The sequence below is a fragment of the Olea europaea genome, unplaced genomic scaffold (genome assembly GCF_002742605.1).
Source record: "Olea europaea var. sylvestris unplaced genomic scaffold, O_europaea_v1 scaffold134, whole genome shotgun sequence".
In the NCBI taxonomy this organism is placed as follows: Eukaryota; Viridiplantae; Streptophyta; class Magnoliopsida; order Lamiales; family Oleaceae; genus Olea; species Olea europaea.
In genome coordinates, this window is record NW_019230887.1 from 116,841 (window position 1) to 134,174 (window position 17,334).

The following is a 17,334-nucleotide window of genomic DNA, read 5'->3' on the forward strand; positions in this document are numbered from 1 at the left end:
ATGAAGCCTGTGCTTTAGATATAGAATTTTTTTTATATATTTTTCTTATTTTTAGCAGCACGTTCATAATAAAATAATATTAAATGTAAATTAAAAAAATTTCTTTATTTTTTAACCATACATTTTTCCTCAAAATATTATTTAAAATTATATTTTTATAAAAAAAATGTGGCTCAAACAAAAAATTTCTATTTTTTGCATAATATTTTTCATTTACTATAATACTAATTGGTGATTGAGTTGATGTATTTAAATTTTAGATACGCAATTATTGACTCAATAGATAAATTTAGATACGCAAATAAACATTTTTAATTGTAGAATTTAAGTCAAATTATTTGTAATATATTAAAATAATAATTTAATTATTTAAAATAAAGATTCCATGGCCTTTGGAAAGAAGTCAAAATAGGACAATGAGTGGATACCAAATAATCAAGTGCATTTTGGCTTTTGGTTGGCTCAAATTTTATATTGACGAATTTCACTAGTCATTCCAATTTTTTTTCTTGTAATAGTATCAATTTCTTCCATGTGAAAAGTTGAAGTGAATTTCGCCTTTCATGAATAACTCTAACATGTTCTGTACTTGTTTTAGTTTGTTCATAGTCAACCTTAAATAAGAATGCTTCGTTCAATCGGAAAATCACATAAATTATAATGTGTATGTGTTTATTTATTATTATTATTATTATTTTGGTTAGATTCGAAGAAACTCATTTCATTTCATTGAGCCCGACGAACTTTCGAGACAATGGATTTTTGCTACTGAAAAAGGGGAAGACCTTAAATGTTCAAATGAATAAAAGTTTACATCTTTTTCATGAAAATTGTGTTGATTGTGAAACTTCTTATGACACTTGATTTTGAAGACATTATGAGTCATTGTGATAAGTCTATAGTTTACCAAAAAAAACAAAAAGGGATAATTGCAGCAGAAGCCTCAAATATTTGATTTGTTGCAACCGTCGCTCTTAACATTTCCAAACGTTTGGACAGTTTTCATCCAAAATTTTGTCAGTTGACCAGAAAAATGATTTTGATCACATTTTAACAAATTTTAAAGGGACAAAATGATAACTTTACGTTAAAATCAAAATTTAAACAAAAAAAAAAAAGAAAGAAAAATAAAATTGGTCTTCTTCCCTAACCAACCTCCATCCCACAACAAATTTCATTTTGACAGCATCTTTAAGTTCCTTCCTTAACCCTTTCTAGCTTCTCTGGGCGCTTGAGGAAAGACGACAAAGCCCATTCTATGGTCACAGTAGATCGACATTTAGTATAAGCTGCCATTTTGCAAATTCATATACCACGATATGATATTTGCTTAATTCATGTTTCTAAAGGACAAAAGGAAACAATTGTGACTTATCATTGTTACGTGTTTGTACACTTGGACAACCCACCAGGGCCCACGGCCAACTTATGCTGAACCACGTGGCACTGAAGCCGAGGTGATTTGCATATCCGAGGCCCGTAAACTGAGGTCCACAGAAGTCTAGGCCCATCTATCATTGCCTCTTGAGGAGCTTCCAAAGCCCATACTCCGAGGCCCTTTGAAGGTGGACGAGGCCAATAGCTCTGTAGCCGAGGTAGCAGCCTCCGAATCACAAAGCAGCGTCTTCCATAGACGCTTCTCCCGAGAGATCCTTTGCACCAAGATCTTACTTGAATGATTGATAGAACGTTTGTCATGAGTATAATATTAAGTCTTGTCACTAGTAGAGGCGGTTCTGTCAAGGGGTGAATTGGTTATTTGAAACTTTTTCTAAAATAAACGCAAATTTAAGCAAATAACTATGAATAAACAAGACAACACAAAAGTAATAAGAGGAAGGGAAAAGAGAGTGCAAACGATGTAATAAGGCGGTTCGATCCAATCACAATCTACGTCTCCCATTACCAAACTCTTCGTCACGAGCAAGGCCTTTTTCACTATCTTCAATTGACTTATGGTGCAATCCAACCCTTACAATGCTTCTGGTGACTTGCAACTAAGGAGCACCGATCCTTTTACACGTTGAGCTTTCTGGAACCTCAACTCGACTCACAAGAAAATTAAAGTTACAATTGAAAAGTTTCTCTCTTAACAAATGGTATGAACACAACTAAATATCAAGAGAGAATTAGGCACAAACACTTCAATAAATCTCAAAGAATATAGCTCAAGTGTTGTGTGAAAAAACTTTTATTGAGATATATGATTTTTCAAAAAGTTACTCACTCAAAAAGTTTTTCAACAGATAGTTATTTTGATCTCTTAAAGATTGAAAAACAAGGTAGATAAGATCAATAAATAACTCTTTTTAATATTCTAAAAGCTTGCATTAAAAGAGGTATAAAGAGAGGTATTTATAGCCATCAATCTGGAGATTCGGACAAGTGATTCGGACGTTCGCTTGTTATCCGGACGATTAACTAGCCCTTTGCCAAACGGTTAAAAAATGTGACCTTTGGACATTGCATCCGGACGTCCAGAAGACCCCATCCGGACGTCCGGATGGGCCAATTATTTTCCCATCGAATTTTCATTTTTCGTGAAAAATTTTCTTTAAGGTACTTGAACGGTTTTTTTATATACTTTATATAGACAAGTAATTTCATAAAGGTTTAACTGTGAAAATCAAATTACTTATATTTTGAAAATAATTTTTATGCAAGTAAAGTTTGTCATGATAATTATCGTGCATAAAAATTGTTTGAGCTATAATCGATACGAAATATTAAAGTGTTTTACCTTTGCACTTGAGTATACAAATGCATCTATAGCTAATGTCTTCAATTTCTTCATCCAATGCAATTTGGTGCGTGAAAGCTCGATATCCATTTCCTTGTTCGTAAATCTTGTGTGTATATCGTTTTGCGCGAAGGTTGCATGATTCCCGATCTAGATCTTTTGTGTCATAAATTTGTAATAATCACTATCAATCACTTAAATTCAATTTGTTAGAATCAAACGCAATTTGTTTGTAATAATCAAAACAAGAAGTCAACCATTAGGTCAACAATTTCCCCCTTTTTTATTATGACAAACGAGATGATTTTTGCAAAATAAATATTGAACAAATTGAATCGACATCAAATAATCAGGAGCATAATTTTGTTTATTGCAATTAATATTCCCCCTATCAACATGCATATAACATTTAATAACATTCCCCCTTACTATGTTGTTCCTATGTTGCATAATCATCTGCTCATCTTCTCCCTTTTGCCACAAGCAAAAAGATATAATACGTCAAATAGCATAAAAATATCATTTAAAAAGTCAACCATCCAAAATATAAAAGAGCAATAGATAATAACTAACATGAGAATAATAGTAAGCAAGAAAGTAAACTAAGGGGGCGAAGGTCAGGGTGGAGGAGGAAATCTAGCATAAAACTCGGTGAAAAATGCAGCCTGCTGAGCCTGCATCTCAGCCTGTCGCTGCTGCATCTCGAGTTGTCGATCCTGGATAGATATCTGTGGAGCCTGCATCTGGAGAAGTAGGCTACTCATGCCGTCAACCGATGAAGTAAGAGAATCAATCTGCCATGGAGGAGATTATATTGCTCCTCGGTAAATGTAGAACGCTCTCGAGAAGGAGGAGGCACACTCGAGCCTGGAATGTCAGATGCGGGAGCAGGAACTTCAGGTACTTCTTCATCTGATTCAGCTTCATCTTCAAATGGGAGAGTGGATGGACCGGATGTAGGATCGAACTCTTTCGTATGAGCCACCCATTGCCCATGTTCCTTTACTATTTTCATCCGTTTTAAGGTCTGAATGTTAATAGTATCGGTAGGGCGTAATTTTATAAAATCTTCACCGTCCAATGAAACATTAAAATGCTTAAAAAAATTTGTGAGAAGCATCCCGTAAGGTAAAGCTTTGGTGTGTTGTGATGCATGCACAAGCTTCATAAGGCCAAGTGCAATAGTAGAAAAATCAATTTTACGCCCGACTAGTAGAGAATCCAAAATAAAGAGATCGAAGTGATTGACTTCGTCTCGATGACCTTTGCGGGGAAAAATAATGTGAGCAATTATATTTTGCAAAACCTTGCATGGAAGTATTAATTAATGTGCACTAATTTTTGTGATGTTCTCTAAGTCTTTCCTCGTAACTCGACGACATGCCTCAGAAGGATCGTATCCTTCTATGGTTGGTGGAGACTTATGTAAAAACACTTCTAAGTCACAAGGCTCGAGATTAAGTAGTTGACGAATTAATGCTTTTGAAATTGTAAACCGAACATTTTTAACAAAGCAAGTGATTTCGTTTAAACGTGGCGTAAAATTTGTTTTTTGATAAAATGCTTTCATAAGGCGTGGATAAGCATGCTCTTCCATCGTAGTCACGGTTATCCATCCCATACGTTCAAAACATTCTTCAATATGAAAGGCGGGAGCTTCTATTGTAAAATCCATAAAATCAACATTCTTACCGATTAAAATGGGCAATTTTTCAAAAGGGTTCGGTGGCTCCTTCTCGGTTCCAAATCCATCTCATCATCCGATGGTGAAGGGGGTCGTTGCACAATTTTTCGTCCCTATTTTCCACGTGTAGAACTTGACATGATTGAAAAAAAAATGGAGAATCCCCTAAAAAAAAATAGTCCAACAAAAAAATTCTAGGGTTTGAACAATTTTCGGCCAAAAAACGAGAATTCGGAAGAGAAATTTCAATGTATTGAGAGGGTATTGAAATCCCATTAATATATACTTGATATAGGCAAAAAAATCCCCAAAATAAAGTGTAAAAGGACAAGGAAAGTGAAGTGAATGTTACCTTCGAAAATCTGAGATATGGTTGTCGGCGATATGGCGAAAAATTCGAGTTTTTGACCAGTGAAATGACGAATCTTACCCGAAAATTTGATTCAATAGATAGTGTATGTTGTATTGTGAAGGAAATTGAAAATTTTGTGGAAGAAATGGCGAAGAAGAGAGAAGAAATGGCGAAGAAGAAAAGCGCAGGTCGCGATTTTTAAAGAACGTCTCAGGATCCGAACATTCGGTTATTTCTTCCGTACGTCCGGATGAGCAACTTTTGAATATGCTGCGTTCTCTGTCAATCCGGACGAGATGGATCGGACACTCTGAGTACGTCTGTATAAATTTTTTTTAATAAAAAATAAAATAAAATAAAATAAAAACTCAAGTGAAAGAGACTTAACTAAGTTCACTTCATTTTCATCAATAATCCCCAATCCTCTTCGAATAATTGAAAAACGTTCATATGCTAGAGGGTATTGAAATCCCATTAATATATACTTGATATTGGCAAAAAAAACCCCCAAAATAAAGTGTAAAAGGACAAGGAAAGTGAAGTGAATGTTACCTTCGAAAATCTGAGATATGGTTGTCGGCGATATGGCGAAAAATTCGAGTTTTTAACCAGTGAAATGACGAATCTTACCCGAAAATTTGATTCAATAGATAGTGTATGTTGTATTGTGAAGGAAATTGAAAATTTTGTGGAAGAAATGGCGAAGAAGAGAGAAGAAATGGCGAAGATCGGACATTCAGTTATTTCTTCCGTACGTCCGGATGAGCAACTTTTGAATATGCTGCGTTCTCTGTTAATCCGGACGAGATGGTCCGGACACTCTAAGTACGTCTGTATAAATTTTTTTTAATAAAAAATAAAATAAAAACTTAAGTGAAAGAGACTTAACTAAGTTCACTTCATTTTCATCAATAATCCTCAATCCTCTTCGAATAATTGAAAAACGTTCATATGCTAGAGGTTTGGTAAAAATATCGGCCAACTGATCATCAATTTTTATAAATTCTAATATAATATCTCCTTTTTGTTCATAATCACGAAGAAAATGACGTCAAATCTCAATATGTTTAGTTCGTGAATGCAAGACAAGATTTTTAGACAAATTTATGGCATTGGTATTATCACATAGAATAGGCACATGAACGTAAGACAAATGATAATCACATAAAGTTTGTTTCATCCAAAGTGTTTGTGCACAACAAATAGCGGCTGAGATATATTCCACCTCGGCGGTGGATAGTGCAACGGAATTTTGTTTCTTACTAGACTAAGACACAAGTGCAAAGCCTAGATAGTGATAATTTTCACTTATGCTTTTACGATCAACGTTACATCCGGCCCAATCGGCATCCAAATAATTAATTAAGTCAATATGAGTGCCTTTTGGATACCAAAGTCCTAAAGTACTCGTACCACTTAGATAACGAAAAATTCTTTTTACGGCCTTTAAGTGTGATTCCTTAGGATTAGATTGAAAGCGAGCATATAGGCAAACACTAAACATAATATCGGGTCTACTAGCAGTTAAATAAAGAAGGGATCCGATCATACCTCGATATTTTGTAACGTCCATAGAAGTATCTTGCTCATCCTTATCAAACTTTAGAGATGTGCTCATTGGTGTGTTCATAGACTTGATGTCATGCATGTCAAATTTCTTAAGCATGTCTAATATGTATTTATTTTGATTTATGAAAATTTTTTCTTTCATTTATTTAATTTGAAGGCCAAGAAAAATTTTTAACTCACCCATCATGCTCATTTCAAATTCATTACTCATGCATTTTGAAAATTCTTCACAAAGATATATATTTGTAGCACTAAAAATAATATCGTCAATATAAATTTGACCAATGAGCATATCATCTTTATGAGTTTTTATAAAAATTGTAGTATCCGCTTTTCCAATTGAAAAATCATTTGAGAGAAGAAATTTGCTCAAGCGTTCGTACCAAGCTCTAGGAGCTTGTTTCAAACCGTAAAGAGCTTTTTGAAGTTTAAATACATGATCCGGATACTTGTGATCTTTAAAATCGGGAGGTTGCTCAACAAAAACTTCTTCTTGAATGAAGTCATTTAAAAAAGTACTTTTAACATCCATTTGATAAAATGTAAAATTTTTGTAACATGCAAATGCAAGAAGCATACGGATGGATTCTAATCTTGCTACTGGTGCAAATGTTTCTTCAAAATCGATATCTTCTTCTTGATTGTAACTTTGGGCCACTAATCTAGCCTTGTTACGCACAATTATTCCATTTTCATCTCTTTTATTTCTAAAAATCCATTTTGTTCCAATAACGGTTTGATTGTTTGGTCTAGCGACTAAGTTCCAAACCTGGTTTCTTTCAAATTGATTTAATTCTTCTTACATTACTAGAATCCAAAACTCATCAAACTCAGCTTCTTTGAAATTCTTAGGTTCGATTTAAGAAATAAATGTACAACTACCAAAATGATTTTTGTAAGAGGTTCTAGTAGTGATACCTTTTGATGGATCGCCAATTATTAGCTCTTTGGGATGAGCTGGAACAAACCTCCATTCTTTTGGTAATGAGGGATCACTTTGCTCTCCGGTTTGTCTTGCTTCATTTTCTTGAGCATTGGACTTTTTTATGTCTTCATTTGGTGTCTCCTTATTTTGGTCTTGAATGTTCATTTGTTCGAAAGGAGCTTCCAAACCTACATCGTCATCACTACCTTTCTCCCGATCAAATGAGTTAGTTTCATCAAAGGTAACATGCATGGATTCTTCAACAACTAGAGTTCGTTTGTTAAAAACTCTATATACTTTGCTAGTCGATGAATATCCTAAGAAAACTCCAATATCATATTTGGAGTCGAATTTCCCCAAATTGTCTTCTGTATTTAAAATAAAACATTTACATCCAAAAACTTTGAAATAACTAATATTTGGAATTCTATTTTTCCAAAGTTCGTAAAGAGTTTTAGTTTTCCTTTTGCTCATTAATACTCTATTGATAATATAGCAAGCGGTATTAACGACTTCCGCCCAAAAATATTTAGGCAAGTCATTTTCATTTAACATAGTTCGAGCCATTTCTTGTAATGTACGATTCTTCCTTTCTACTACACCATTTTGTTGAGGTGTTCTAGGAGCCAAAAAATTATGTTCATATCCATGTTTTTTACAAAAATCATCAAACCCAACATTATCAAATTCTTCACCATGGTCAACTCTAATAGTTGTAATAGAATAGCCTTTTTCATTTTCAACTTTCTTACAAAAATGTTTAAAAGTTTTCAAGGTTTCTTCTTTTAAGCTTAAAAATATAACCCAAGTAAATCTTGAAAAATCGTCCACAATAACAAAAGTATAATGTTTACCTCCTAAGCTAGCCGTCCTAGAGGGGCCAAAAAGATTTATATGGAGAAGTTGTAATGGTTTTGTGGTTGAAGTATAAAGTTTTTGTTTGAAAGAGCTTTTTACTTTTTTTCCAAATTGACAAGCATCACAAATTTCGTCTTTTTCAAATTTCAAATTCGGTAAACCTTTTACAAAATAATTTTTAAAATTTTTTGAAAGAAGATCCATGTTTATATGTCCAAGTTTTCTATGCCATAACCATAATTCTTCTTTCAAGCTAAGTAAACATTTTTCGTTATTTTCCAATTCAATGTTTATAATATAAACATCTTTACTTCGGCTTCCTATAAAAATTACCTCTTTCGATGTAGCATCCTTAATAAGGCATTTGGAAGAATCTAATTTTATGTTATAACCTTTGTCACATAATTGACTAATGCTTAGCAAGTTATGTTTAAGATTATCAACGAGTAAAATATTTTCGATAGAGGGGGATGAGTGGTTACCAATGTTTCCAATGCCGATTATTTTACCTTTGGCATTATCTCCAAAGGTCACATGACCTCCATCCTTCCCTTGAAAATTTGATAATAATGATCGTTCACCGGCCATATGCTTCGAGCATCCACTATCCAAGAACTATTTACTTTTTATTTTCTTTGGTATTTACAAAGACAAATTAAGTTTTGACTTTTGGTACCCACACAAATTTGGGTCCTTGATAGTTAGTTTTTGTGGATTCTTGTATCCAATTGTATTTGTTCTCAAAGAATAATTTCTTTTTAATTACACAATTAAAAGCAATATGTCCATTTTTATTACAAAAGTTACATGAAATATTTGAAGCCTTAACAAACATATTTTTGAGTGATTTTTATTTTAGAGAGGGTTTATATCCAATTCCTCCTTTATCAAGAACACACTTTTGACTACCGAGTATTAAATCAAAATTTTTCTTACTTTTGGTAAACTTATGGATAATTTGTGTTAAATCATTAACCTTTTCTTTTAAAGAGATGTTTTCTTTTATCAAAAGGTCATGATCAAAACTCACTTTTTGCTTTTCGGAGATTTTCTTAATTTCTTCATTCAAAATAAAAATTTTTTTAAGAATATCGTGATTTAAAGCAAGTTTTTCAAAATTTTCAAGCATTTCATCATAAGAAATTGAAAGCTCATCATAAGAACATACCTCGTCTTCGATTGCCATGAAACACATATTTGCCACTTCATCTTGATTATCATTCCCATTTTTTATTTCGTCGTCACTATCATCCCATGTGGTTTGAAGTGCCTTTTTCTTGAAATTTTTCTTTTTGTTTGGACACTCGGTTCTCTTGTGACCTGGCTTGTCACAATCATAGCAAACAATCTTTTTGTTCCTATCTTCCACTTTTTCTTCTTTCTTTTGGAATTTTCGATTATTACGAAAACCTCTCCATTTTTTGACAAGAAAAACCAAATCATCAAGTTCTTCATCGCTCATATTTTCATTTGATGTTCCTTCTTCAATTGTCGATTTTAATGCAATTTGTCTTTTAGGAGGCTCCTTTGATTCCTCCTAGCTTTTTCTCGTTTTCTCCTTAACCTCAGCATTGTTTAGCTCATAGGTCATTAATGTGCTATAGAGCTCCTCCAAAGGATATGTATTTACATCCTTAGTATTCTCAATCAACATCCTCAGTGGACTCCATTCCTCTGATAAGGACCTAAGCATTTTACTCACAAATCCACCGTTAGTAAATTTACGATCAAAACCTTTAAGACCATTTACAATATTGGTAAAACGAGTAATCATGTCAACAATAGGCTCATTTTGTTTCATAAAGAAATTTTCAAATTCTTTAACTAGCATATTTATCTTTGTTTCCTTAACTTTACTTGTGCCAACATGATTAACTTCAAGAGCATGTCAAATATCATATGCCGAATTACATTTACTAATTCGATTAAATTCATTTCTATCAAGTACACAATAAAGTAGATTTTTAGCCTTGGCATTTAATGATAGTTTTCTCGTATCTTCATCATCGTATTCTTCTCTTGATTTGGGGAGAGTTTGGTCCGGTCTACCATCTACTTTAATAGTTTTCGTAGGAGCATATGGATCATATTCTATAACTTCCCAAATATTGTAATCAATAGATTGAAGATAAATCATCATCCTAGCCTTCCAATAGTTATAATGTGTACCATTAAAGAAAGGAGGCCGGTTTGTAGAGTGCTCCTCAAAATTTTGAAAAACTTGGTTAGCCATTACTCAAAATTGTAGAATAAAAAAAAAGAGTACCCAGCTTTGATACCAATTGAAGGCCTAAGAATAACTAATCAAGAGGAGAGTGAATTGGTTATTTGAAACTTTTTTCTAAAATAAACGCAAATTTAAGCAAATAACTGTGAATAAATAAGACAACACAAAAGTAATAAGAGGAAGGGAAAAGTGAGTGCAAACGATGTAATAAGGCGATTCGATCCAATCACGATCTACGTCCCCCGTTACCAAGCTCTCCGTCACAAGCAAGGCCTTTTTCACTATCTTTGATTGACTTATGATGCAATCCAACCCTTACAATGCTTCCGATGACTTGCAACTAAGGAGCACCGATCCTTTTACACGTTAAGCTTTCCGGGACCTCAACTTGACCCACAAGAAAATCAAAGTTACAATTAAAAGGTTTCTCTCTTAACAAATGGTATGAACACAACTAAATATCAAGAGAAAGTGAGGCATAAACACTTCAATAAATCTCAAAGAATATAACTCAAGTGTTGTGTGAAAAAACTTTTATTAAGATATATGATTTTTCAAAAAGTAACTCACTCAAAAAGTTTTCAACGGATAGATATTTTGATCTCTTAAAGATTGAAAAACAAGGTAGATAAGATCAATAAATAACTCTTTTTAATGTTCTAAAAGCTTGCATTAAAAGAGGTATAAAGAGAGGTATTTATAGCCATCAAGCAGAAGATCCGGACAAGTGATTCAGATGTTCGCTTGTTATCCAGACGATTAACTAGCCATTTGCCAAACGGTTAAAAAATGTGACCGTTGGACATCCCATCCGGACGTTCGGATGGGCCAATTATTTTCCCATCGAATTTTCCTTTTTCGTGAAAAATTTCCTTTAAGGTACTTGAACGGTTTTCTTATATACTTCATATAGATAAGTAATTTCATAAATGTTTAATTGTGAAAATCAAATTACTTATCTTTTGAAAATAATTTTTATGCAAGTAAAGTTTGTCGTGATAATTCCCGTGCATAAAAATTGTTTGAGCTATAATCGATGCGAAATATTAAAGTGTTTTACCTTTATACTTGAGTATACAAATGCATCTATAGCTAATGTCTTCAATTTCTCCATCCAATGCAATTTGGTGCGTGAAAGCTCGATATCCATTTCCTTGTTCGTAAATCTTGTGAGTATATTGTTTTGCACCAAGGTTGCATGATTCCCGATCAAGATATTTCGTATCATAAATTTGCAATAATCACTATCAATCACTTAAATTTAATTTGTTAGAATCAAACGCAATTTGTTTGTAATAATCAAAACAAAAAGTCAACCATTAGGTCAACAACCATACTTTACACAACTCTCTCTCTCTTTTATTATCTTACAACATAAACGAGTTCATACATATTTAGATACACGTTTATAAACATCGATTGGTAATTATTGTACAATCGGTCTACGAATATCTCACCGGATTTCGAACGTTCTCGTCCGGCGTCATTGAGCTACTCCCACGCCCTTGATCTGTCCGTTTTAGACCGTCCACGTGTCTTTGCATGTTGGACTTTCGCTTATGTCTGCGCGGGTGGGTCCGGCATCTGTTGGTAACATTTTTTGGGGTCAACAGATTGGCGCCGTCTGTGAGAATCCATACAATAACCACGAACAACCTTATAGTGAAAGCTTATTGAAGAGGAACGTTTAGGCATTCCCCTTGAAAAAGGATTTGTTCTTGAAAAAGAACAAGAGAAAGCCTCACAACTTAGTAAAAAACTGAAGGTCAAACAAAGAAAATGAGTTCAAACGAAGACACCCCCGGGAGGGTAAGAGAAAATGCAGGTGTGCCCCCTCCGGCAGTTGCCCTGGCAGCTTGGCACCGACTCTACCACCATCATAGATGAGGTGGAATGCGAGTGACAGTCCGGTTATCAAGAGAAATGGCCAACATGGCAGCCAACATGAGGGACATTGCTAGCCAGAACATGGCTATGAGGGAACTCATGGTCCAAATGCAAGGCCAGGGAGATTTCCCTATTCCCCCATACGCCTCATAAGGACACTATCAGCAAGAAGATGAAGTTCAAAGTCAGAGAGTTGCCTCGCCGGACTATAGCCGAGGTAGAAGTCCATTTGAAAGGAAAGTAAAAGTTGATATTTCTTCCAACTACGCGTCTGGGCGACCCACCGAGGTCCCTTTGAACCATGAAAACTTCCTACCTCTATATGAGCAAGAGCAAAGACATAGGAGGTCAGGTAGTATATTTGACAGAATCAGCCCTACAGAACTGAGGCCCAAGCAACAACAGCCTCGCGAGCCTTGAATAAGGCCACAGTCCCCATTTCCAATGCCTCAACAACCGGAAGAAAGCATGAAAATGCCCCCCGTACTGCACCGCCTAGAATTAGACGCCAAAGGAGGGAAGAGAAGGTTAGGATCTGTCCCGGAACCTCTCATCAACCACCAAGGTATGAGGCCGAAGAAAATGATTCAGATGAGCAGCAGAGGTCCTATGACTTTGTTGACGATGATGAGAACCTACCATTCTCGAGGGAACTAAGGAATGCCTAGGTCTCGAACTACTACGTTATGCCCAAGATACCAAAATATGATGGAAGAGGCGACCCTGAGAAGTACCTGAACGCTTACAAAACTCACATGAGCCTAAGGGGAGCCACCCCAGCTGAGAAATGCAAAGCTTTCCACTTAACACTTAGCAGAGCAGCTGAAATTTGGTATAATAGATTACCACCTGGGAGTATAAAGAGTTGGCCCGAATTCAAGACCACTTTCTTGAAAAGGTTCGCTGTGAGCAAAGAGGGAGAGGATCCCATCCAACGTCTCCAAGATATGAGACAGGCACATGGGGAGTCCCTGAAGAGCTTCCTATCACGCTTCACTAACGAGATAACGTACTGTGTGCAAGTCACCGACCGTGAAGTGTTATCTGCACTGAGAGGAGGCTTGAACATGAACACCCTGTTTTGGATGGACGTGCAAAATCAAGACCCCACCACCTATGAGGCCCTACTCGAGATGATGAGATGGGAGATCATCAATGAAGAATTGATTGAGCATAGGAATAGGGCAAGTAGATGCTCCCCACCTCCGCAAAGACAGCGTGCTAGAGGGCCGACCTCCCACTTGATAGATTACCAAATGAACCAAGTCAGTAATAAGAGTTCTGTGCAAGCACTCGCCACCACCACTCTGAACGCGATTCCAACCTTGGCATATGAGGATATCAACCCAGTCACTAACACCCATCAAATGGGAACTCTGCAAGGATCCTGCAGGGGAAGATGCCGAGGCCGGGGTTCGGGACCTAGAAATAAGTCAAATCCCAACCCCTCGGGATAGTGCATATACCACCGGTCCTATGGCCACGACACAGTAAATTGTTGAGACTATGCTTACCGTACCCGACAAAAATCCCCCAGGGATAGAAATGAATCACCCCAAGTGAACAGGCCCCCACCTAGGTATGACAACCGACCTGGGCGTGAAGAGGCCGCTCCCCATCAGAGGGATGTTTCTTTGCGACGAAAGGAGCACGATGCAGAGAGGCTCAGGGAAGGGCACAGACATCGAAGAAATCAACAAACTCAGGATGAGACCCCTATCCACGAGGTGGATACAATATTTGGAGGCCCATATGTGGGCGTTGAAATGCGGAACACTAAAAGAAACTACGCCCGTAAGGTTAAGCGCCCCCTCTTACCAGCTACATTGTGGACCACAGCTCACGAAGGAATCAAGTTCCACCCATTATCTTCACCCAGGAGGACGCTGAAAGGATTCACTACCCCCACTACGAAGCACTGGTGGTGAGAGCGGTCATAGCTCGGAATGGGCTCAAATGAATGCTAGTTGACAACAGTAGCTCTGTCAACATTCTATTCGGGTCCACCTTCGATAAGATGATACTGGACCATGAGTTGACACCCACCACCACTCCCTTATACGGATTTACTAGAGATAGTATCTCTACGAGAGGAAAGATCATCCTTGTAGTGGAGATGGGGGAGTCTTCCCAAACAACAATGAATTTCATGGAGTTCCTCATTTTTGACAGTCGATCGACCTACCACGGAGTGTTGGGTAGGCCAGCTTTAAAGGAATTGAGAGTCGACACCTCCATTCACCACCTATGCATGAAATTTCCAACCGAAAATGGGATGGCAACGGTGAGAGGCGACCAAAGAGGCTCGAGAGAATGCTATCTAAGATCCATCAGAAAAGTAGAGCCTCAAGACGTCCATGTGATTATTGTCGACGTAGTCATAGCTGATGTCCCAAGCGATGCTCCCTCCAAATCGAAAGATGTGGAAATGATCGACGCACCACCCATTTGGGAAATATTGGTCATCGATGAGATTAATCCCCGCGTAATTGAACACGAACCTCAAGCATCCCCGGTTGAGGAACTTAAAAGCTTCTCGGTGGACTCCTGAGACCCATCCAAATTGTTGAAAGTGGGAAAAGGCTTGTCCAACAGTTTGAAAGAAAAGATCAAGGATTTCCTAAGTAGGAACCTTGATGTCTTTGCTTGGATACATGAGGAAATGGTAGGCATAGATCCCAAGGTCAGTTGCCACCATTTAAAAATTGATCTTAAGGTTACCCCGTACAGACAAAAGAGAAGAGCCCTCAACCCTGAGAGGTACGAGACCCTTAAGGAAGAAGTTCATAAGCTCATCCAAAATGGCTTCATCAGGGAGGCCACCTATCCGAGGTGTGTCTCCAACCTGATTTTAGTGAAGAAACACAACGAAAAATAGAGAGTATGCATTGATTTCACTAACCTCAACAAAGCTTGCCCAAAGGACAACTTTCCACTCCCAATGATTGACCAACTGGTAGATTCCACGGCTGGGCACGAGTTGTTGAGCTTCATGGACGCATACTTCGGCTACAACCAAATTTCCATGCACCCGGTCGATGAAAAACACACCTCTTTTATCACAAATGGAGGCCTTTACTGCTATAAAATGATGCCCTTCGGGTTGAAAAGCGTCGGGGCCACATATCAAAGGCTCGTCAACAAAATGTTTGTGGACCTCATCGGCAAAACAATGGAGGTCTATGTAGATAACATGCTTGTGAAAAGTTTGGAAGCTAGGGACTATGTAACGCACCTCAACAACACCTTCCAAATTTGAGAAGGTATAGGATGAGGCTCAACCCCCTCAAGTGCGCTTTCGGGGTTGCCTCCTGAAAATTCCTAGGATACATGGTCAACCAACGCGAAATTGAAGCCAACCCTGAGAAGATTGAGGCCCTGTGCAAGATGAGCCCCCCAAAAGCCAAAGGAGGTACAAAGCTTGACTGGGCGAGTGGCCGCACTTAGTCACTTCATCTCGAAAGCTACAAACAAATGCCTCCCATTTTTCAAAGTGTTGAAAGCTAAGAAGAATTTCCAATGGACCGAGAAAAATGTGAAGAGGCCTTCCAGGGCCTGAAAAGGTACCTAGGGCAGGCCCCCCTCCTCTCCAAATCGAAGCCCAGCGAGATTCTTCAGCTTTATTTGGCCGTCTCCAATGAGGCCATCAGTGCGGTTCTAATCCAAGAAGATGGGACCACCTAACTCCCCGTATACTATACAAGTAAAGCACTCTTATCGCCGAAAAATCGTTCCCACGATATGGAAAAGCTCTCTTTGGCCTTTATCACGGCTTCCAAGAAATTAAGGCCCTATTTCCATGCCCACACCATACATGTGCTAACAAACTTTTCCCTGAGGTAGGTACTTCAAAAGCCCGATGCCTCAAGAAGATTATTAAAATAGGCGGTGGAGCTAAGTGAATTTGACCTCGTTTTCAAGGTTAGGGCGGCCATCAAGGGCCAAGCCTTGGCTGATTTTGTGGCAGAATCCGATAATTTACCCGAGGTGGATGAACTTAAGGAAAATGCCGAGCCTCCTACATGGAACTTATTCGTGGATGGGTAGGCTGGGGACACCGGCTCAGGTGCCAGAGTTGTCATCATCAGCCCAGAAGGTCACAAGCTGAACTCAGCTATTAGGTTCGGGTTCAAGGCCACCAACAATGTGGCAGAATATGAGGCGCTTCTTATTGGCCTCAGATTAACCAGAGAAATGCAAGTGAAGAGGCTACTTATCAGTAGCGACTTCCAGCTGGTCGTTAGCCAAGTAAATGGCAACTTCTCAACCAGAGACAAAACCATGGCCTCCTACTTGAAAATGGTGATGAACCTCGTCCCATCCTTTGAAAAGTTTGAGTTGATCCAAATCCCCTGCGTTGAAAATGCACACGCGGACGCATTCTCCAAACTTGCAAATAGCAAGGACTCCGAACTACTCACAGTAGTCCCAATAGAGCACCTCCTCATACCATCAATCGAAGTCCCCAATGTGATGTGGGTAGCTGGGACTCCTACCTGGTTGCAGCCCATCATAACCTACCTAAAGGACCTAGTACTTCCCACTAATAAGCATGAAGCTTACAAGCTAAGGAGGAGGTTAGCTCATTTCCTCTTCAATGATGATGTACTCTACAAGAGGAGCTTCTCCTCTCCACTCCTTCGATGTGTGGGAGGAAAAGAGGCTACCTACATCTTAAGGGAAGTCCACAAGTGAGTTTGCAGCAACTACTCTAGAGTTTTATCTTTGGCACAAAAAATACTGAGACAGGGATACTATTGGCCTACCTTGAAAAAGGACGCCCTCCGATTTGTACGAAAATGTGACAAATGCCAAAGATTCTCTCCTATCCAAAGACAACCATCGCAAGATTTGACCACGGTCTCCAGCCCCTGGCCTTTCTCGAAGTGGGGTGTGGATCTCATAGGTCCTCTACCGAAAGGCAGAGGAGGCGCGAGCTTTGTAATTGTGGCCATTGATTACTTCACAAAGTGGGTTGAGGTTGAGCCACCGGCAAAAATCACAAAGGCAAACACTTCCAAGTTCTTGGGAAAAAACATTATATGCCAGTTTGGGACTCCTTACTCAATCGTCTCAGACAATGGTAAACAGT